This window comes from Pseudorca crassidens, chromosome 5 (assembly GCF_039906515.1).
Source record: "Pseudorca crassidens isolate mPseCra1 chromosome 5, mPseCra1.hap1, whole genome shotgun sequence".
In the NCBI taxonomy this organism is placed as follows: Eukaryota; Metazoa; Chordata; class Mammalia; order Artiodactyla; family Delphinidae; genus Pseudorca; species Pseudorca crassidens.
The window spans coordinates 134,053,365-134,075,525 of record NC_090300.1 but is presented as its reverse complement, the minus strand read 5'-3'; the positions used below and the strand labels follow the sequence as shown (position 1 = coordinate 134,075,525).

At 37.8% G+C, this 22,161-nt stretch overlaps 1 pseudogene; it reads left to right on the top strand.

The window, feature by feature from the left end:
- The first annotated feature begins 21,322 nt into the window (after positions 1-21,322).
- Positions 21,323-21,758, top strand: LOC137224566 (mitochondrial intermembrane space import and assembly protein 40 pseudogene; annotated as a pseudogene).
- Positions 21,759-22,161: the final 403 nt, after the last annotated feature.

Sequence of the window (22,161 nt, the reverse complement as noted above, 5' to 3'; positions counted from 1 at the left end):
TTCCTGATATTGCCATTGCACTGTAGTTATGGAAGATGTAACCATTGGCAGAAACTGGATGAAGGGTACGTGGAATTCTCTTTTTCTCTGTGGATAAATAGTTAATTCAAAATTAATGCTTAAAATAATATTTAATAACAAGAAAATTCTCACTATAAACAGGATACCTAATATATATACAGAAAAACCATGCATACTTATACCACCCCCAAAAAAGTGGTTTAAAATAAAAACACCTCTACTGGTATAGTAATGATTGTGCTTGGGTATCAGAATTTATATTTGATGTTTCTTTTCTTTACATAGTTTCTCCATTGAACTCCTATGAATTATATAATTTGTTCCCCAAATTCTATTTTCCTGTGCTCCATCAAAAGGGCAGACCTTTAAAAAACATTAAGTTATACATACCCTACTAAAATGAATGAACCAGAAGCTGTTCCTGGAAGAAAACTGCAGAAATAAAAGTCCTCCCCCAAGAGGATCAAATAGTTCCTCCAAATAAAAATCAAGCAGAATCTCATAAGAACTCTATTTGTGTGAGATATATTTTTTAAGCTAATACAGACCCCAAATTAATAAGACAACCAGATACCATGCATGCGTATAACACTTCAACCAAATACACTAATTTTATAACTACTAAAGCAATGGTGATGATTTGATTGCAGTGTATTTCCCTACCTCAACAAGGTAACAATCAGAAAGGATGTGTTACTCATTATGCTTAATATAAATCATCCATTATGACCACTGGAAGAACACCGACCATGTGGTAACTGGTAAATCAATCTGAGATGCACATAAATACTAAAGTCTTTATTGAAGGGTCTTATATTTGGTAATTACTGTATGCTGTACTCTATTTCATGCTTCCCTTGTGAGCTTCTTTGGTATTCATATAGAACAAATAACTTATTCAAAGTCTCTATATTTAATGCTTAATATTTTCTCTTTGGATAATCTACATTTATGAACTAATTTTTGTAAGTATTTCCAGAGTAGACTCCACACATCTCCAGGATGAGTTTAATGACAGGAGATAACTGGGGTTTATGCTTTTCTCCAGCTATTTATGAAAACAAAGAACAGCCTATTTATTATTCAAATGTAGAACCTCTATTCATCAAAAAGCCATTGATTTCACATTTTCAACTAAAAGAATCCTGAATTATTTTAAGTCATGAAACAAATGCCATCCAAATTGGAATTTCAAGATAGGCTCACAATCAAAAGGAACATAACCTGAAGCTGAAATTCAAATAAATGCTTAGTTTAATCTCATTTTTTCAACTTGAATAACAGGAACGTAAAAGAGAAAAATACACACATAAATACAAACAAAGAAAAATTATCTTAAAGCAATCGACATTCAAAAGAAAATCCTGCCCACTGTTGTGTCAGAAATAGAAACAGACATAAATGTGAGTATCTGAGTTGAAAGAATAAAACAAATATACACGTAGATATAGGCAGTGTGGTGTAAAGATAAAGGACAGATGAGCACAGACTGGGGACCCCTATACCCAGGATGCTCATAGCTGAACAATGACCAAGCTCAGGGCCAGACCAGGGAACCTCTCAATTTCAGGTTACAGCCTCTGTTTGGAGCTGTCCTCCTCCAGTCAGCTCCGCCATACCCCAGTACAGAGATGCACAAGTTCTTGGTGCCATTCACACAAGTGATACACTCTTGCCTTCAGACTTCAACAGAATATTGTGGATTTTTCAAAACTCCTGTCTCATATCTGTGCCTTCACCTGAAGCCTCCCTGCATCTGTGGAGTAAAGTAAGGGGTAGACCCTGGGGCTGGCGGTCATCCTAAGTGTCTTCTCTTTCCACTCCTTCCTTGAAACCCTTCTAATATCCTGGCTAAGAGAGAGAACTCATCACCCAGCCTCTGCTAGGGGTCACCACACAGGAAATACTCCATCCTCAGGTGGGTCTATTCAGGCCAAGTACCAGTCCTGTCTCTGCTTCTGGGACCACATAGAAAAAGCTACATTTCTTTGCTGCAGCAGTATCATCCCCGTTATTACTAATATTTCTTGGGCCATCATTCACGTTCTAGGCATCCTACTAACAACTTTAAATGTATTGCCTCATTTGATCCATTTAACACCTTTAATCAGCAGGTGCTAATATTTTGTTCTATTTCACAGAAGAGGAAGTGGAAGTGGAAGGCAGTTAAGTAACCAGCCCATGACCACCAAACTAGTGAGTGGCACGATCAGAATTTGAATGCTTTATTCTTAATCATCCACCACCCTCAACATATTAGCCAACAACTTTGTACTCTCCCTGAGATGGCTCTCATGCAGATGAAACAGTCTCATTTTCAAAGCAAAGAAATCATAAGGTTCTCCTCAATGCAGTGACCACTAAATGGACATTGCCTCAGAGATCCTAGCTGGAATGCAAATAGTTCATTAGACAAGCTGGTCAAATTCAGAATATGGTAAAAATAGCATAAGGAACGCAACTGAAAGGTGTTACATGTTTGTAGTGTCAGAAGTGCCATGGAGATGGTTATGTTGAATTACCTACAATACCGCTGCTCACAACACCCCAAGGTGCGCTCGTCATTCTTCCTTCTTCCTAAGACTTCAAGAGTTATGCAAGCGTCTCAAAGAACTTTGCAGTATATCTGTGACAATAAGCTTCTATGGATTATATAATCTTCTCAGTTTATAAATGCTTTGAATGTAGTGGCAGCATCTTACTTAGCTTTGTGTCATTTACACATACCTTTTTGTTTTTTTTAATTTTTTTGTTTTAATTTTATATTGGAGTATAGTTAATTAACAGTGTTGTGTTAGTTTCAGGTGTACAGCAAAGTGATTCAGTTATACATATACATGTATCTATTCCTTTTCAAATTCTTTTCCCTTTGATGAAGAGAAAAATCAATAAGCAACAGTCTACATAGAACCAGGAAAACCTCAGAAGTAGACACTAATTCAATCTCACAGCCCAAGGCACAACTTGTCATAATTTGGTCTCCCCAAGAAGCAAACCCTAAGACAAGGACTTGGTGCACAGCCAGAAGTTAATCCCCAAAAACAGAAGTAAGGGAAAAGTAGATGGTGATGGAGGAAAGTCAGTACATGGTGTGTTAACTGGATAACATGGTGGGCAGCTGTGGCTCAGTCTCTCTGGGGATCCTCTGGGAAACTGCAGAACATTCTTCAGAGTTGTCACACCAGGTAACGGGAAGCAGAGGTATTATTCACCTTGAAGGTAAAGACTGCCTCCATGGGTGCTTACTCTCCTGAAAGTCTGAATTGCCCCTGGCCAAGTTTCAGCAGCCTTCTGTAGCTTTGGAGAAAACAACTCAGAGAAAACCCTTGGCACAATCTTGGTGAAGGACCCTGGCAATGGTACATGGGGCAGCTACCCTAAAATCAGGTGGGCTGAGGGCATATGCAGAGTACATCACAGCATCTGTTCTACCATCTTCATCCAGACCTTCTAAAGTAAGCTTGGAGTAGAATGTCTCCTGTGGTCTCAGATCTTCAAGGGAAGGCCCAAAGTTTAAGACAAGAGGCATCTGAAGAGATAACCAAGAAATGGCCTGACACATCCCAATTTATAGAAGTGGGGGAACAAAATGAAAATGGGTACCTATATTAGTGTGCTAGGATTGCCATAACAAATATCACAGACTGGGTGGCTCAAACTGGGTGGCTCATAATCAAGGTGTCAGTAGGGTTGGTTCTTTCTGAGGCCTCTCTCCTTGGCCTTTTTCTCCATGTATCTTTTCTCCATGTATCTTCCCTCTGTGTGTCTGTGTCTTAATCTTCCCTTCTTACAAGAACACCAGTCACATTGGATTAGAGCCCACCTCAAGGACTTTGTTTCATCTTAATTACCTCATTAAAAATTCTATCTCTAAGTACAGTCACATTCTGAAGTACTAGGGCTAAGACTTCAACATATGAAGTCCCCCCATTACAATATTTCACTCCCCAGCTGGAGGTTTGCTAAGTTGCAGGAATTCTTACTTCCCTGGAGAAGAATATGGTGTAATTGTACTCTGGAGTGTTTGACATGGATGCACTAGAGTTTAGGGGTATTTGTGAATATAGAGTCTGGTGTCTGCCTCCCGCTGGAGAATATAAAAGATAGAGATGCTGACAGGAGAGAGGAAAAGAACATCAGAAGCAGCCTAAATTTGGAATGGCAAGGACCCCTGCCTTTCCCATGGGTTCACTGAACACTTGAAGGTAGCCAGGCTTGCACCATCTTGATGCGGAAGGATATGCAGGGCAGAAGATGGTAGAGGGAGGGTTGGAAGAAGACAACCATAGAAGAAATTTCTTGCCACACAATTCAGAGTCCACATGGAACACACAACAGACCACACAGCACCCCACAGATGAGCCAGAATTTGGAGGTCTGCCACACAAGTCATTAACAGCCAGAAGACACCTACAAATAACATGAAGTAGGTAAAAATCTCTTTCTCCCTTTCATTCTAACCCCTTCTTTCCCATGCTCTAATCCTGGAGGAGCCAGTAGCAGGAGGTAGGAAAAAGAGAAAAAAAGAAAGGAATAGAAAAGGGAAAGACTGCACCCCTACCTTAGATGATAGGTCAAACCTGAGCTGGGGGGAAGGAGAGAACCTCAGAACTGGATATGGAGCTGAAGTTTTTGTTAAGACTGGACTGAACTGTTTAAGACTGGACAGTAGAATGGGACTCTTGTCCAATGAGGCAAAAGGACAAGAAAGCTATGAGATCTTGCCCAGATTTCATCCAAGGGTAAGGGGAGAGGATTGGACAGAATATGCTTGAATACAATAGATGAAGAAAAATAAAGTCTCTTATTTCTCTCCTTGTTGAGCTCATCCAACACACCAATAGTATTTCATGTTCTCAGACAGATTACTGAAAAAAATATTCTGAACTAGCCTCTTTCCCAGATATCCTTCAAGTTATATTGTACCCAAATCCATATTTTTTAGACACCACTTCTATCCCATTATTCCTCTGTTCAAAATTCTCCATTGACTAGGTGGTTTAAAAGATAAAGCCCACTATTTTCTACTTGTCCATAAAGGCCTTCTCCACTAATCCCCATTCCCAGATGCCTGATGATTTTTCTTTCTACATTCCAAACTTAGAGGTTGGAAGGGCTACATCATTAGTTTCTCAGGGATCCTCCCATCATGCCCTGCAGACATTTTGAAATGAAAATGCTATCTCAATGATTTGAGGTCAGGCAATCCAAAGCATCCATTCCTTCATTCAGTTATAAACAGCCAGTGTTGGCTGCCACATGTCAGAGTCTATGGCTCTCCCTTACCCCAGGCTCCCTAAAGAGTTCACGTTAGCACTAAATGGAGTCCCATTATCTTTATATCTGACATTTTCCATTTTGTGAGATTGTACATCAGGACCCGATCATGAGTTCTCTTTTGTGTTTTTGAACCTTATGTAAGAACCTAAGGTCTGACTCTTTACATTTCTCCTCATCTTCTTTGGTACGAAGTAAGTCAGAAAAAGGGTGGAGGGATGATATAGGCCTTTTTAAATGACCCTGATTCTCTGAACTCATGGTCCCCTCCCACAGAGGGGAAAGGAAAACTTACATGATTAAGCATGATATCTTACCCCTTGAAGAGGTGGGACCATATCAAATATGGACCGTCAAGAGTTCGATGTCCTTAGGAAATTTGGGGGCAGGTTTTGAGCCATAAGTAGCAAAGTCTCTATAGAATTTCCTTGGACTTTTACATTTTCTTGCAACCAGTGACACATTTAAAGGGCAATGGCTCTTATTGTTCATCAGTCAAGAAAATATATTTGCAAAATCTAGAATCCAGGCACAGTTAAAATCCACATTTTTCTTTCTGGTCCTTTTATTTATTTCTTTAAAATTGTTTTATTGTTACCATGCAAGCCTGTGCCTGAATTACAACCTTTAATAAATCAATGGCAGTTTTATTTCTTGGGTGCCTCATGACCACATTAACCTCTTCTCAGTGGAGTTATTAATTGTGCATTCTGCCCACACTCCTTTGGCGTGGCTTCCAAGGAGAGAGTCAGAAGTCTCCTCGGGAAGGGAAGGACATGTTTATAGCCAGTCCCATGGGAGTGTTTGCATAATTACTGGAATGATTAAGGAGGTGTTTTTGGACACAGACAAGTGTACTAAGTTTTAATATGTTTCGTGACAATGCATAAGACGAGTGCATGATACAGGACACTGCAGGTCACCAAAATAAATAAATATGTGCAGAGGCACTAGAATAAATTCAGGCCTGGGTATAAACAGAAACTTCAAGGGGAAATGAGCTTTGATTCTTGACAAGAGAATTGTTTGTGATCTGAATGAGGACAGCTGTACAGAAGAGGTAACAGAGAGCCCGGGGATGCAAAGTCTTAGATGGTTTTCTCTAATCCCCTGTTGTAAAGACAGCTTAATGTGAGCGAGGGGGTGGCAGGGGGAGCTTTGATTAATTCTGAGATTGAAGTTAAACCTTTTCTAATTTGACTCACCGATTAATCTTGTAACTATGCATCCTTAATCAAAACTCAGAAGGAATCTTTAATCTTGTGGAAATAAAACACAAGACGATTAGAGGCCTTTGACCCGCCCGTGCTTCCCAGCTGCTGCCTTCTTTTCTATTTTCTAGGTACTTCCTACGCTCTTCATATCTCATTCTAGTTATAGAATACAGGACTGGTATTCTGTAATGTTAGAAGAATGACTATGAAGAACATAACAGTTAAAGTCCCATATTCAATCTGTCATCTATTCATTCATTCATTCTTCTTTTCTTTCAGTGGGTAAAGAGCGTGTATTATGTGGCAGGCATTGTTTTATATATTAATAAAGAGTGTGAACAAGACTGTCACATCTACTTTTACAGACCACACCTAACAAGGACTTTTTCATTCATTCTTTGCTAAGTAACCAAATGCACGTGATCTAGGAAAATAAATATGCTTCTAAGAATTAAATAATACTATAGGAAAGCTCTTCTCATTCAGATGACTGCAAAGTACAAATTATTTACTGGAGAAATCCAGTCATATGTCTGGCAAAATGTTTTTGGATGCTGTTAGAAGATGGATAACCAGGTGATAAAATTCACCATTCCAGCATCACAAGATTTAATAACCGGACGAAGGCTTTAAATGGTGCCTAAGCCATCTTTTATGCACAATAAACAGGGTTCCAGGGGAAAGTCCTCCCACCCATGCCCATCCTAATCACATCTTTTATAGAGGAATATTCCTGCAGACAAGGAGAGTATTCAGATCACACCTGTCCCTTGAGCCAAATACTACCATATCCAGGCAATACCTCCCTCCTATTACCACTTTATAAAGCCATGTATTTTAAGAATGTTATTAAAATCTTTCAATTCTTCAGCTCCAGATTCAATTTCAGTAGGCGGACCAAATTTAAACGAACAGCAATTGGCAAAACCAAACAAAAAAATCCCTACAACAATAAAAAATACTAAATTCTCTGGGAGATAATTCCCTGCCACTGTGACCAAAATAATGATTATTATGAAATATAAGTTTTCAAGGGAGAGAAAGCATTGATTTTGTTTTTCCAGTTTTTGAAAGAGTTTTCTAGGTTGGATCCTTCTGAATTCATGTAAACAAAGTGGTTGACTGGCTGCATTTTATTCCTCCCCATTGGTCCTTTGCAAATAAGAAAGCACCCACGGTGCTGGTAAGGGAACAACATCATTGAAATAATACAAAAAGAGTAATACCTGCACTCAGATTTGTTCTACCCGTTATACTAAAATACTTGGGCAAAACTCACTGTGGCAAAGTGTTAAGTGACAACACCTACAGCCAAAATGATATTTTCTGTTGACATTGCTGAATAGAAGAGCATAGGAAATGCCAAGATTATTAATTTGTGTGAAATACACGTCCCTCTTTTCAGCTTTTCCTCTTGGTTGAGACCAAATGGATTCCCAGAGGTATGCTATAAGGCCCTCCAGAGGCACCAGACACCAAGCTCTTTGATTCTTATTTATTGCTTGTCTAGAAGACACTTTGGTGTTGTGGAGGAGGAATATTAGCTGTACGTCAGTCACACTTTATTTGTGAGAGACTTTGCTTACTTAGAGCATGTTAATCAAAGGCACACTAGAAAATATTAAATCAAAAAGAGCTTGTCAAACACAAAAGACTAGAAACCACAGCGACTCTGCGAAAAAGCAGTACTCACGCCAAAAAGAATGCTCTTTACCCAAACAGTGCCCTATCCAACCAAGAGGAAGGGACCAAAATATGAAGAGCCTGGACCTCAGAAAAACGAAAAAAGACATTTTTCCAGTGTTTCTCTTTTCTGACCACCATTCTGGAATAAGAGAGGAAGAGTGAGGGGGAGTCAGAGGAAGCAAAGACTGTGGCCACTTCCTGCCTCTTCTGACTTGTAGCCCCAACATTTGACATTCAGATGACTTGCTTGCTTCTTATAGCTCTCAATAGCTGCCAGATGATCTTTTTCTTTTTAAAAAATTTATTTTTGCAATATTTAAGACATAGAAAAGGAAATAACAAATAAGTCCCTATGCACCCACCCCTACTTTAAGAGATAAAATAGTACTAATCCATTATATTTAATGCCCTTTGTTTACTCATTACAAATATACCTTCATTCTAAAGGTAAACACTGTCCTGAATTTAGGGTTTGTCTTTTCCAATCTTTTTGTTGTTGTTATATTTTTATTCTGTCTCTATGTAGCCCTTAACAATTTTTGTATTGTGTTGTATGTTTTAACCTTTATATACTCTTTTCTTAAATTTGTTAACCTTTATATATTTTTAACATTTATAAGATTTGCTTATGCTTTTAACTTTTACACATTCTGTGATTTTCTTTTCTCAAGACATCATTATGTTTATAAAGTTCTCCTATAAATATATTTGGCTCTAGTTTATTAATTTTCAGTGCTGCATAGTAGTCCATTATATAAATACACCACCATGAGTTAATTCACTTTTCTGTTGACAACTTAGGTTGTTTCTAAGCATTTGCTATTACAAACTATTTTGCTGTGAACATGTCTCTTGTCTCCTTGACTATATGGGCAAGTTGCCCTGGAGTATATTCCTTTGGACTGCTGAGTTATAAGGTGAGGGAATATTCAACTTTACTAAATATTGTAAAACTGACCTCCAAAGTGGCTACACCAATTTACATTCCTCCTGCTGTGTACAGGAATTGCCATTGCTTTATATCCTTATCACAATATAGTGTTGGCAGGTTTTTTAAATTTCTGCAAATATGATAGGTGTGAAATTATAATCATCTTTTCAAGTGATTATTAGTCATTTATGTTTCCTCATCTGTGAAGTTCCATGTTGCTGTGTGTGTTTTTTATGGACCTCGTTTTTTATTGTGTTGTTTGTCCTTTTCTTATTGATGTGCAGAATTTCTTACATACACGGCATTTTAATCCTCTGTTGATTATACGTGCTGCAAATATTTCTTTTTCATTCTTATTATGATGTCTTTTGATGAACAAAGTTTTTATTGTAGTATATGCCATCCATATTTTTTATAATTTGTATTTTTCCTGTTTTATTTATTTCATGCTAGAAGCCGTAAAGATATTCTTTGTTTTCTTCTAAATTTTTTTGGTTTTATTTTCACTGTCAAATTTTTAATATACCTTGACTCGATTTCTTTATGAAGTGTGAACTAGTATGGCATAGTGATTGAAAGCATGGAGTCTGAAGCCAGACTGCCTGAGTTCACATCTCACCTCCATCACATTTTAGCCTGTCACTTAACCTCTACATGCCCTAGTTTCTTAATCTGTAAAATGGGTATAAAAATAGTAGCATCTATTGATAGATAAGTGTGAAGTTGCAACTAGGATATACAAAAACCTCTTAGAACAGTACCTACTAAATGCATTTAAGTGATTACTATTATTATTGTTGTTGTTATTATATGAAGTAGGAATCTAATTTTATTTTTGTATATGGATAACCAAATTTCCTACCCCTATATACTAGCTGACCTCTTTCTCACTTTCTAACAATGCCATTTCTGTCATACATCAGCTTTCATGTAGGGGTGAACATTTTTCTAGCTTCCTTATTCTTCCGTTGGACTGTCTATCCTCTAGAAAAATTTCAAGCCTACATTTAAAATTCCCTGAGTTCTAGAAGTCCCTGAAGTTGTCACTCTGGCCTCTTCTTCTTTTATCTATAATCCCACCTCAATAATATATTTTTAGTTGTTTGATAAATAACTGAAGGACAAGGGCAATGTTTGTTCCCTAGGGCTGCCAAAACAATGTACCACAAACTGGGAGACTGAAAACAAAAGAAACTTATTGTCACTCATTTCTGGAGGCTGGAAGTCCAAAATCAAGGTGTTGGCAGGGTCATGGTCCCTCTGAAACCTGTAGAGGAATCCATCCTTGCCTTTCCCTAGCTTCTCATGGTTTGCTGACAATCTTTGGTGTCCCTTGGCTTGTAGATGCAACATCTGATCCTTCATCTTCACATAGCATTTTTCCTGTGTCCCTGTCTTTACATGGAGTTCTTTTTGTAAGGACATTAATCAAATTGGATTAGGGATCCAACCTATCCCAGTAGGACCTCATCTTAACTAGTTATATCTGCAACAACTATATTTTCAAACCAGGTAACATTCTGAGGTACTGGGAGTTGGGACTTTATTTTTTTTGGGGGGGGGGTACCATTCAACCCATAACAAGGGCAAAACTAAAACTACTAACCTTTGGCTTCAATCAAATCTTCCAACCCTCACCTGAACATCTCAATCCACCTGCTGAGGATCCTTGCCATACTGCCTTCAATTACAGTGGTTCAATCCTCCTAGACCCAGTTGTCCTAACCCAGACAAATTTAAAAAAAAATAATTTCAAACTTCAAATAGCCAACTACATCAGGAGTTTGTAAAGAAGGAAGATTTCAGAATCCTACCCTTAGAGATCCTGATTCAGTGGTTGGAGTTGATCAGTGCTAATGCAGGTGGTCAAGAGAACACACTTTGGGAAACATTAATCCAGACAACGTGTTAAAAGGCACATTTCTAAAGAAGGGGAAATCTGCAGAACAGCCCACCTCATTGCTCAACACTCAGGCAGCTGCTCATCAACCCAAAGGTCTTGGAAGAGGCTGTCTGCAGAGAAATGGAGTTTTCCTGATAAGCAGTCTAGAAAATTAGATTACTACTACTTCAGAGTTTAAAACCCACTCTTAGAGGATTACAGAATTGAACTGGTTCCATTTTTAATTAGCAATTCAATTGTGTCTTCAATTTTCACAGGCTGCAGATGCCCTCAAAGTCCAAAGTAGGACACTGCAGTAATCTATTCTACATTAATAAAGCTTGGACCAGAGTTTGCTTTTTTATTTGGAAAAATGAAATTAAAAGACAACAGCTGGTATTTGTTGAAATCCTACTATTTGCCAGCATTTTTCTGGGCAGTAGTGAGACAGCATTAAACAAAACAGACATAATCCCTGTTATCACAGAGCTTTTATTCTTGTGGATGGGAGATGATTGAGAAGCAAGATAAATTAATAAAGTATGTGAAAACTCCAGGATGATAGAGATTTTTGACTGTTTCATTTAACACTGCCTCTCAAGTGCCTAGAAGAGTCATTGGCACATAGATGAGGGTCAGCAAATGTATATTGACTACCAAATGGTGATAAGCGCGATGGCAGAAATAAGGTAGGAACATGGACTAAGGAGTGGGATGGGTGCGATTTTAAATGGGAGAATCAAGGAAAGCCTCATAGAGAAAGGGTTTTTGGAGTAAAGATCTGAAGGAAGTGAAGATGGGAGTCATATATGTATCTGAGAAAGAAAGGGACCAGAAAACAGCCTGTGCAAAGGCTCTGAGATGGGAGCAAACTTGGTGTATTCAAGGTAGCATTGAGAGAAGGAAAGGAGAGAAGGAAAAGTGGGAGCATGGAAAGTCAAGGGCATTAGGAATGGACAGATCGAGAAGAGGTAAATGGGCCACTATAATACCCTTGGCATTTGCTCTGAGAAGGGCAGCCACCAAGGGTTTAAACAGTGGAGTGATAGAAACTGCTTATACTTAACAAGTGTATTTCAAGTGCTGTGTTTTGAACACACTGAAGGGCATAAGCAGGAAGCCATTGAAAACACCCAGTGAGACTGTCTTCTGCCAAAATGGTGGCAGTAGTAGGATGAGAAGGAATAGGATTCTAGGTGTATTTTGAAGATTTGGGCAACAGGATTTCCTAATAGATGGAATTTCAGATTGGATGCGAGAAAAAGAGAGCAGTTGAAGATGTAGCCAGGCAAGGATGTGCAGGAACTCATACTTTAATACACTGCTGGTGGGAATATGAAATGGCACAACTACCTTGGAACATTGTTTGACACTTTCTTTAAAAGTTACCCAATACACCTACCATTCTACCTGGACATTCTGTACCTAAGTGATTTACTCAAGAAAACTGAAATCAAATGTCTGAACAAAGACCTCTACTGAATGTACATAGCAGCTTTATTCAGAATAGCCAAAAACTGGACACAACCCAAATGTCCATCACTTGGAGAAGACATAAACAATTATCCATATAAGGGAACATGAATCACAACAAAAAGAAGTGAACTACCAACACACATGACAAAAATGGATCTCAAAATGTTTATTCTAAGTAAAAGACACAGACACCAAAGAGTACACACTGTAGAGTTCTATTTATATAAAATTGTAGAAAATGTAAAGTAACCCCACAGTGACAGAAAGCAGACCAGTGCTCTTTAGGGGACAGGGGAAAAGAGAGGAATGGGTGACAAAGAGAGAGAGAAATGTTCTGTATATTGATTGTGGCAGTGATTTCCTGGTATATACATCAGTCAAAACTCATTGAATTGTACACTTGAAATGGGCAAAGTTTACTGGGCATAAATTACACTCAAAAAGTTGATTAAAAAAAATTTTAAAGAGGATAAAGCTAAGGTTTTTAGCCTGAGTGACTGAAAGAATGGAATTGCAGTTGACATAAATGAGAAAGACTAGAAGAGAAGGCTATTTTGTTGATGGGGGATATCAGGAGCTCAAACTCATGGTGAGTTTGAGACACCAATTAGATATCAGAGTAGAGATGTTAAATGGACAGTCAGATATAAAAACCTGGAGTTCAGGAAATGGCCTAGGGTGGAAATATACATACTGAAGTCATAACGTACAGATAAAGCTATAAGGCTATATAAGATCATTACAAGATAGAATGTAGACAGAAAATAGGAGAGATCTAAGGACTCATCCCTGAGATAAAGATGAACAGCAAAGAATCTGAGAAGAAGCAGCAGTGATTCAGGAGGGAAAGAAGTAGAGTCTAGTACCCAACAAGGCACATGAAGGAGGGTTTCAGGGAGAAAGGAATGATCCTGTGGCAAACGCTGCTGATAAATCAGACTAGATGAGGACTGAGAACTGCTCATTCATGTAAACGACCTGGAGTTCATTACTGATGGGGTGATAGTGAAGAAAGAATGGGAAAAGAGCAATTAGAGTTAGCCTAGATAGCTAATTCATTCATGGAGTTTTACTGCAAGAAATGGGGAATGAGTGGTAAGTGCAGGAGGAAGTGGGGTCGAGGGAGAGCTTTCTTAAGATGGGAAAAATCACAGCATGTTTGCTCACTGATGGGAATGATTCAATGGAGGAAGAAATGTTAGTGCTTTGAAGGAGCTAGGGGAGAATTGTTAGAGCAATGTTCCTGAGAGTATGAGACAATGGAATTAAGTGCACAAGCAGAAGGGCTAGATTGTGTCAGGAGCCCAGAGAGACCCTTAGCTATAGGGACAAGGAGGGGAATTCAGGCACAATAAATAAGGCAAGGGGAACTGCTGCTACATCTTTTCTGTTTGCTTCTATTTTCTCAACGAAAGAAGAAGCAATGTAATCATTGAGAGTGAGCATGAGTTAGAAGCTGCTGGAGACTTGAGAAGAGAGACAAAACTACATAATAATCAGCTAGTGTAGGGGCTGGCAAACTCCAGCCCCCTGACCTACCTGTTTTGGTATGGCCTGTGAGCTAAGAATAGCTTTTACATTTTTCAAAGTGGTCAGATAACTATAGCTTTTTAGTGAGAACAGGTTCTTGAAGAGATGATATTTCCTCTTGGCTAACAAAGCCTGCAATATTTACTATTGGCCTTTTAGGGAGAAGTTAGCGGTCCCTTGATGTAGGAGAAAGAGAGAGTGAGTGGGATGAGACCATACAGCACGATATGCCAGGCAACAGGAAGGTATTGGGTGGGAGCTTGATAGAATGTCAACTCACTGAGTCCTCGTACAAGCACTGCAAGTTAAATATTAATAACCCAATTTTAGAGATACCCTCATTGGGTTTCTGGGAGGTTCGGTAACTTTCTCAAGGCCACACAAATAATAAGTGCTGGAATATACGTATTTAGCAAATATACAACTATCTCAAATGTTTCCTTTCCACTCTGCCATGCTGCATTACAAAAGACTGTGGCCTCTGTCTTTACCTTGAATCCTCCCATCTGCAATGGCAAGGTGATACATAAAGAAGCAGCACATGCAGCAAATGAGCCACCTCTTGAGCTGGACTGATGTAGGGGTAGACCTCACCCTGCTCTTGGCTTTGTGGCCTTGAACAGGATATATCACATGTGCAAGGCTCTGCTTTTCTCATCTATAAAATCAGATTAATAATAAATGCCCCATTTGAAGTCTCTGATATTCAACCATTTTTAAACAATAAAAATGACAATTTCATATGTTTCAAACTAGTACCTACCATCCAAGGATATTGTGTGGATTAAAGTTAATATACATATAGCACAAGTACAATGCTGACATTTAAAGAACAGGTATTCTATGGACAATAATAACAGGAGCAGCCTTATGCCTAAAGAAGTAATTATTTAGAGAGAAGGGGCTGTGAAATGATCTCAACTATGTACACTTGGCCCAGAGGCACAGGGGAAAATGAAGGGAGGAAGTCTGCAGGAATCCTGGTTGTGGCCAATCAGCCTCAAGTCACTCTAACTCTAAGTCCAAACCCAACTGATAACATTTGGCCTGGAGGAGCCCCGAGGGCAACTTGATGACCAAATACCTGGAAGACTCATGGGGTGGACTGAGACATCTCACTCTGTTTGGCTGCAGGGGATGGAAACAGGAATAGTGAGTGGAAGTTACATGGAGACAGATTTATATGCCATTAAGCTAAAACTTTCTGGTAATTAGAATTATTAACCATGGAATGAGCTTCAGTGGGAAGTAGAGAGTTCAAGGGTAGACTGGGAGAGCACTAGATCACGTATTACTAGAGGAATCTCATAATGGGTACATTCATTACATAATAAATGATTTGTGAGATTCTTTGCAATTCTAAAATGTTATGAGTTAGTAGTCCCTGGCTTTGGCCTAGCAGTGCCCTAAAGTCAGAACAGCTAGTTAAGTATCTAGTATAGTGCCCTAATACAGAGCGAGCATTTAAGGAATATTTGCCCCTCTCCTTCATGATTCTTCTGCCCTTAAATGCAAGAAGTTTTACGAGGCTGTCTTATCATTCAGCAACTGTACTGTATCTCCCCCTTATTTCATTCTTTTTGATTTATCATCTATCTGCTAATTAAGAAACAGAAGAGGAAAGAGCTGATTTTAAAAGTAACAAGTCCAAATTCAAATTTGAATCCAAGTCTATTGTCATGCAACTGTTATCATATCACAGTCAGTATTTCATATTTAAATTGGCTTTTCCAAGAATAGATCACTGGGATTTATAGCACTAATAGGGGAAGAAATTGTTTTCTGAGAAAAGATTAAAAATTGGCATTTGAGAGATATTCAGATCACTTCACTCACAGATGGATGGAATAGAAATTCTACCTACGTTAGTCAGACTGGCCAGAAAAGGCATCTGCAGAAAAGACAATATTTAAGTTGATTTCCAACAGACAAGAAGTCAAACAAGGCAACAGTAGAGATAAAAGAACAGAGGGAACAGCATGTATGAACATCCTGAGGTGGGAAAGATGTGGATGTGTTTGAAAAAGAGTGGCTTTGGTGTAGTGATGGAGTAGTGCAGCCTGAGGTTGGAGAGATCAGCAGAGACAAATGAGGTAGATCTATAGAGCCATCCAGCTCTTGTAAAGAGTTTGAATTTGTTACAAATATAATGAAAAGCCACTTACAGTTTTTAAGGAGTGTTTAATTTATGTTCTAGAAGATGATCACTCTTGCTTGTGATGTGGAAATGGATTGTAGAGGAGCAAATGTGGAATCAGAGAGACATCAAAGAGATGTCAACATAGTCTGTGAAGGATGGGCTATGGCCAGGAGCCAAGAAGATGGAGAAAAGACAGAGAGAGTCAAGATATTTTGGGGAGTAGAATCAAGTGAAGTTACCAATGCTTTGGATAAGGGTTATGGGAAAAGAAAATCAGGACTGACTCAGGTTTCTGAATTGAGCAACTAAAGGATAATGTGCCATTTATTTGGATAGAACAGATAGGGGAGGGATTCACTTGCAGAAGAGAAATGAGAAGTTTTATCTTAGATGTATATGATTTAAGTGTCTGTAAGACATACAGGTTGAGCTATCAGGTAAGCAAAATTGTAATGGTGCTCAGAAAAAAAATTATCTAGGTTGGAGATATAAACTTTGGAGTCTTTAGTCATACTGATTTTTTAAAGACTGGGAATTAATAGGATCACTCAGGGAGAAAAATCAAAAGAAGAGAAGAGGATCCACAACTTAAACCAGAGGACTGCCAATACTTCAGAGGAGGCGTAGGAGCCAGCTGGAAAAGGAAACCGATGTAATAAGCCAGTGCATTTGGAAAACTAGGAAACAATAGTGTAATGATAGCCAAGAGAAGAGAGTGTTTCAGGAAGTAAATGGCCAATCCCATCAAATGCTCAAAGGGTGGATAAGAGGACAGAGATGTGTAGATTGCAAATGGCTGTGTGACCATTGTCAGTGATCCTGAGACAAGAAATTTCAGTATAGTCGTGGGGCAATGTGGAAACCATATTAGAATGGATTAAAGAAAAGTTAAGGAGGTGGAACTAATACATTTAACAACTCTTGAGAAGTTTGGTTATGCAGGATAATGGGGAAATGAGTGAAACCAATCTTCAGGGAGCTATGGAACTAAGGTTTGATTGTTTGTTTTTGGTGTTGTTTCTAAGATAAAGTTGGAAAATTAGAATATGGTTACAAAACTGATATGGTAAAGAATGGAAAATTTGATAAAAGGTGAGTGGATAACCAAAGTGAAGTGTTTTTAAAGGTCAAAGAGCACTGGATCCATAGGATAAGGGAGGGCCTGGAATTGGCTAAGATGAAGAAAGGGCTCTCCATAATGACAGAAGGGAAAAAGTGAAGATAACTGCTGATGAGGGTAGTCTTTGTTAAGTTTGCATTAGAAATTTTAGAGTTATCATCTGAAGGCTTTTATTTCACTTAAGTATGAGGCAAGGTCAACAGCTGAGTGAGGGTAAAATAGGGAGGAGTTGTGGGTGGTTTGAGGAGAACATATAAAATCATTCTGGGAAATATAAGTGGGTTTCTGGGTCGTAGTATGTGCAAGTTGTGATTTTAGATAATCAAATTAAGGAAACATCAATTCAGTTATATATACTCCAGTAACATTCAGCTACTCAGACACAGGTGCAGAGATGGGGGGTGTTGAGGTTTTACTAGACATGTGTGATGAAGGTGAGAGTAGTAGAGGGGTTGAGACTACATGTGAGGGGGTGATTATAATGTTAGACCATGGAAGTTTAATGATGTACCTAAGAGAAAAAAAATAGAAGGAAACTCAACAAAATGTTTAAAGGGTACTTCTGAGTGGGGAGAAAACAGGTGATTTTCATTTTCATCTTTATGTGAGTCTTTATTCTCTAAATTTTCTATAAGAAGCATATTTTAGTTCTAAGTACATTATTTTAAAAATAACCAAAATGATATAAAAGCAGTTATATACTGAGCTTAAGAACAATCCTCTTAAAATTGAGACGGGAATCAGAAAACAAGTAACAATGGCAATAAGTACATACCTACCAAATGCTAGTGGACTAAATTATCCAATCAAAGGCATAGGCTGGCTAATTGGATTAAAAAAAAAAACAAAAACAAGACCTACCTATATGCTTCTTACATAAGACCCTCTCCAGAGCTAAAGACACATACAGACTGAAAATGAAGGGATGGAATAAGATATTTCATGCAAATGGAAATGACAAGAAAGCAGGGGTCGCAATACTATATCAGGCAAAACAGACTTTAAAATGAATTCTGTAACAAAAGACAAAGAAGGGCATTATATAATGATAAAAGGATCAATAAAGGAAGAGGATATAACACTCATTAACAATAAAGGAAGAGGATATAACACTCATTAACAGATATAACACTCATTAACAAATATACAAAAAATTCTGTATTATACACATAATACAGAAGTATGTAAATATATAAAGCAAATATTAACAGACATAAAGGGAGAAATTGACAATATTACAATATTAGTAGGGGACTTTAACACCTCACTTACATCAATGGACAAATCATACAACAGAAAATCAACAAAGAAATAATAGTTTTAAATGACACATTAGTTCAGTTGAACTTAATATATATCTATAGGACATTCCATCCAAAAACAGTAGAATACACATTCTTTTCAAGTGCATGTGGAGTTTTCTCTAGGATAAATCACATGTTAGGTCACAAAACAAGTCTCAAAAAATTTAAGATGATAGAAATTATATCAAGCATTTTTTCCAATCACAGCAGTATGAAACTAGAAATCAATTACAAGAAGAATGGGAAAAACACAAAATGAAGAGATTAAACATGTTACTAAAAACCCCTCAATGAAGAAATCAAAGATAAAATCAGAAAATACCTTGAGGCAAATAAAAATGGAAACACAACTTTCCAAAACCTATGAAACATAGCAAAAGCAATTCTAAGAGGGAAGTTTACAAGGATAGAGGTCTGCCCCTAAGAAACAAGAAAAATGTCAAACAATCTAACTTACCATCTAAAGGAATTAGAAATAGAAGAACAAATAAAGCACAAAGTAAGCATAAAGAAGGAAATAATAACAATCAGAGAGGAAATAAATTAGAGACTAAAAAAAATAGAAAAGATAAAGCCAGGAGCTGTTTTTTTGAAAAGATAAACAAAATTAATAAACTTTTAGCTAAAGTCATCAAGAAAAAAAGAGAGGACACAGATAAACAAAATGAGAAATGAAAGAGGAGAAATAATAACTGGTATCACAGAGATACAAAAAAAAATCATAAAAGAATACTACAAACAGTTATATGCCAATGAACTGGTCAACCTAGAAGAAATGGACAAATTTCTAGAAACATACAACCTTCCAAGAATGAATCAGGAAGAAATAGACAACTTGAACAAACCAAAAACTAGCAGTGAAATTGAATTTATAATAATAATAAAAATTCCCAGCAAACAAAGTCCAGGAGTGGACAGATTCACAGGGGAATTCTAATAAACATGTAGAGAAGGGATAATACCTATCCTTCTCAAAATATTGCAAAAAATTGAAGAAGAGGTAACACTCCCAAATTCATTTTACAAGGCCACCATTAGCATAATACCAAAATCAAACAAAGACACTACACAAAAAGAAAATTACTGGTCAATATCTCTGACAAATATAGATGCAAAAATCTTCAACAAAACATTAGCAAACCAAATTCAACAGTATATAAAAAGGATTATGCACCATGATCAAGTGGGATACAAGGGATACATTCTAGGGATACAAGAATGGATCAACAGTCACAAATCAATCCGTGTGATACACCACATTAACAAAAGGAAGGATAAAAATCACATGATCTTCTCAATAGATGCAGAAAAATTCAACATCCATTCATGATAGAAACTCTTATCAAAGTTGATATAGAGGCAACATATATCAAAATAATAAAGGCCATTTATGACAAACGCACAGCTAACATCATACTCAACAATGAAAAGCTGAAAGCTTTTTATCCAAAGTCAAAAACAAACCACACATGCCCACTCTCACCAGTTCTATTTAACATAGTATTGGAAGTCTTAGTCACAGCAATCAGACTAGAAAAAGAAGTAAAAGGCATCCAAATTGGAAGGGAAGAAGTAAAACTATCACTATTTACAGATGACATGATACTATATGTAGAAAACCCTAAAATTTACACCAAAGGACTATTAGAGCTAATAAATGAATTCAGTAAAGTTTTAGGGTACAAGATTAATACATAGAAAGCTATTGCTTTTCTATACACTAATAATGAACAATCATAAATAGAAAGCAAGAAACAATCCCATTTAAAATCACATCAAAAAGAATAAAATACCTGGGAATAAATGTACCAAGGAGATGGAAGACCTTAACTCTGAAAACTATAAAACATTGATGAAGGAAATTGAAGATGATCCAAAGAAATGGAAAAATAGCCCATGTTCATGGATTGGAAGAACTGATATTGTTAGTGTCCACACTAACCAAAGCAATCTACAAAAATAACACAATACCTATCAAAATACCCATGACATTTTTCACAGAACTAGGACAAATAATCCTAAAATATATATGGAAACACAAAAGACCCTGAATTGCCAAAGCAATCTTGAGAAAAAAGAACACAACTGGAGGTATCATGATCCCTTACTTCAGACTATACTACAAAGCCACAGTAATCAAAACAGCATATTACTGTCACAGAAACAGACACATAGATCAATGGAACAGAATAGAGATCCCAGAAATAAACGTATGCTCTTATCGTCAATTAATCTGCAGCAAAGGAGACAGAACATAAAATAGAGAAAAGACAGACTCTTCAAGTAATGGTGCTGAGAAAACTAGACAGATACATGTAAAAGAGTGAAATTAGAACATTTCCTCACACCATATATAAAAATAGATTCAAAATGGTTTAAAGACCTGAAACCATAAAATTCCTAGAAGACAACATAGGCAGAACACTTTTTGACATAAATCATAGCAATTTTTTTTGGATTTGTCTCCTAAGGCAAAGGAAACAAAAGAGAAAATAAATAAATTGGACCTAATTAAACTTAAAAGTTCTTGCACAGAAAAGGAAACCATCAGCAAAACGAAAAGACAGCCTACTAAATGGGAGAAAATACTTGCAAATGATATGACTAATAAGAGGTTAATATCCAAAATATATAAAGAGCTCATACAACTCAATATCAAAAAAAAAAACCTGATTTAAAAATGGACAGAACCTGGAGGCCACCACCGCCATTGCTGTGCGGTCGAAGCACCAGCCTGCACCATGATCTACTGCCAGCAGGAAGGGAAGGATTGAATCATATTTGTCACCAAAGAAGACTATGAAACTCCAAGCAGATTGGACCTGGTGGCCGATTGGAGCTGGGGTCTCTTCTCCTCATACAGACCCCAATGATCTGTATGAGGAGAAGAGACTGATCCTGCCAAATGGAGATATCAACTGGAACTGCCCATGCCTTGGGCGGATGGCCAGTGGTCCATGTGGGAAACTTTTCAAGGTGGCCTTTTCCTGATTCCTCTACAGCATGGAGGATGTCAAGGGGTCAGACTGTGTAGACCAGTTCTGGGCCATGCAGGGGTGCGTGCAGAAGTACCCGGACCTCTATTTCCAGAAGGAAGAGGAGAAGCCAAGGGATCGTTTAGAGGAAACAGCTGCCTCTGAGGCCACTGCAACCATAGAAGAGGAGGGGTCCAGCTAATGATGGCTCTGGGGTGCTGGGCTCCAGCCTCCTTCAGAGCAATATGAACCTCTCTGAGAAAGTGTCTTTCCTTCTGTTTTTCTGTGCACTGTAATGTACAAAATAACTTATTGTGCTGATCGGGGTCTTGGCCCCTTGACATATACACTGAAAAATGGGGTTGTGTGTCTGTGTGTCTCACATGGACATATCAGCAAATGTAGCTGCCACTTTTGAATTCGTTTCTCAGATTGTCCTGAATTTTGCCACTTTGAAATAATATGCTGAATAATCTCAGCAACCAAAAAATCATTATCTGGGAGTGTTTCTTGTGAGTGAGCTGATTTATTTTATTCATTGTACCCCTTTTAGTAGATTTTACACCCAGTTGGAAAGTGAAACAGAAACAAAACATCTTTCTTTA